The following is a 2113-nucleotide window of genomic DNA, read 5'->3' as shown; positions in this document are numbered from 1 at the left end:
GCCCCCGCCGGCGACCCCCTCCTCCGGCCGCCCCCGCCCTCGCCCGCCGGCCCCTCTCCTCGCCGGCCTCTTCTTCCTCCCGTCGGCGAGCTCCACCGCACGCCCGCGCCCAGTCGGTCCCGATCCGATCTGGTCAACGGGAGTAGGTTGACCCGAGACCCCCTCTTTTTTTCTAAGTCCCTGAAACATTTTAGTATATGCTCCTGTTCGAGATGCGATAACTTTGTGCATGTAGCTCCGATTCGCGCGTATAATATGTCAAATTGTTCGTCTCGTGATGCTCTTCATTTTGTTCAATTGCACCATTTTCATTAGAGGTCATCTTGATGCCCAAATCTTCGTTGGAAGAGGGCTAGTTGCTGTTAATCTCTGGTTCTTATCAGAACTTGGAGATTTGTCATTTTTGTATCATTTATTTTGTGCATCTTTTGAGCATGAGGTCTACATGTGTTTTGAAGTATGCCATGCCATCTTTCCAGTGGTATAGTCCATGTATTTTTGTGATCTATGTGGTGACTAGCACAAGCATGCAAAGTAGGTCCCGTAATATTTCTGATTTCAGGGACTTAGTGATTTCTCTAAGTCCTTGTCTGTTGTAATTTTGTTGCCATGTAAACTTGATGCTAGAGAGAGATCCATGCATATTTTGGAGATATTCAGTAAGGATGTTTTGTAGATATAGTTGTAATTGATCCATTCCTGCAATTGTTTGCAATTTTAGAGTACCATAGCATGACTCAATCTTGCTCTACTTTTTCTATAAAATATTTCTGGCAGATTCTTAACATGACATGCATTTTTGCCAAGCTTATTGTAGTTGATCCATACATGCTATGCAATTGTTCTTGCCATGGATAGCTTCATAAACATGCTATCTTGCTGTAGGTACGCTTGGTTTGTCATGCATTGCTCTGTAGTGAGTGCGTCAAGCTCACAAAGAAGCCTACATATTAATATTTATGCCATGCTCTGTTTCTCTGCTAAGTCTGAAACCTGATAACGAAACTTGCTATGTTTACATGCTTGCCATCATTTCTTCTGGTCCTTTTTGGCTTATGGTCAGTAAGGGACTTTTGTCATGTGCTTTTAGTAGAACACTACCATGCCTTGTTTTGCTATTTTAAGCTTCTGTAGCATGTTGATTTCGTGCTCTGAACATTGCTACCTGATGCTGATTTCTGCCATGTCCAGTTTTTCACCAAGTCTGTGAACCTGTAATCTTTTGCACTTTTGCCATGCTTGTTTGAGCTTGATATGTTGTGAACTAGCAGTAGCTCAGTGTTCATCTTTTGTCAAGCATCTCCTGTAGATTACTTCCATGTGCTTTGTTGCTATGTTGGGATGCTGTAGCATTGTTGCTTGTTGCATTTTAAGTGCTATCTTGCTGTTTATCGCAGATTATTGTCATTCTCGTTTTGCTTGCCATTTGCAAACCGTGCATCCGATTCCGGTGATCTTTATATCGATTTCGACCGAAATCATCTCATCTTTCCAGTGGAATGCTTGGTTTGTCAAGTTACTGCCATGTTCATCATTTTCCTTCCGGAGCACGCATATGCATCGCATATCATAACTTGCATATCATACATGTCTTGCATCATGTTGCTTGCGCATTTCTCGTTGTTGATTGTCGTTCCATTTGTTTGTGTCTTGTCTTGGGTAGAGCCGGGAGACGAGTTCGTGAACGAGGAACCTGTCGAGTACACTTACGAGGATCAAGCTTTCGACAACTCTGAGAATCTTGCAGGCAAGATGACCACCCCTCGAAATCACTTCTATCTTTGCTATGCTAGTTGTTTCGCTCTATTGCCATGCTCGCTACCTATCTCTTGCTATATCATGTCTCCTATTTCAGCCATGTCAGCCCCTAACCATCCTTTCCTAGCAAACCGTTGTTTGGCTATGTTACCGCTTTTGCTCAGCCCCTCTTATAGCGTTGTTAGTTGCAGGTGAAGTTGAAGTTTGTTCCATGTCGGAACATGGATATGTTGGGATATCACAATATCTCTTATTTAATTAATGCATCTATATATTTGGTAAAGGGTGGAAGGCTCGGCCTTATGCCTGGTGTTTTGTTCCACTCTTGCCGCCCTAGTTACTGTTATACCGGGAT

This window comes from Triticum aestivum, chromosome 3D (assembly GCF_018294505.1).
Source record: "Triticum aestivum cultivar Chinese Spring chromosome 3D, IWGSC CS RefSeq v2.1, whole genome shotgun sequence".
Classification (NCBI taxonomy): Eukaryota; Viridiplantae; Streptophyta; class Magnoliopsida; order Poales; family Poaceae; genus Triticum; species Triticum aestivum.
The sequence above is the reverse complement of the archived record's forward strand: the minus strand, read 5'-3'. Positions refer to the sequence as shown.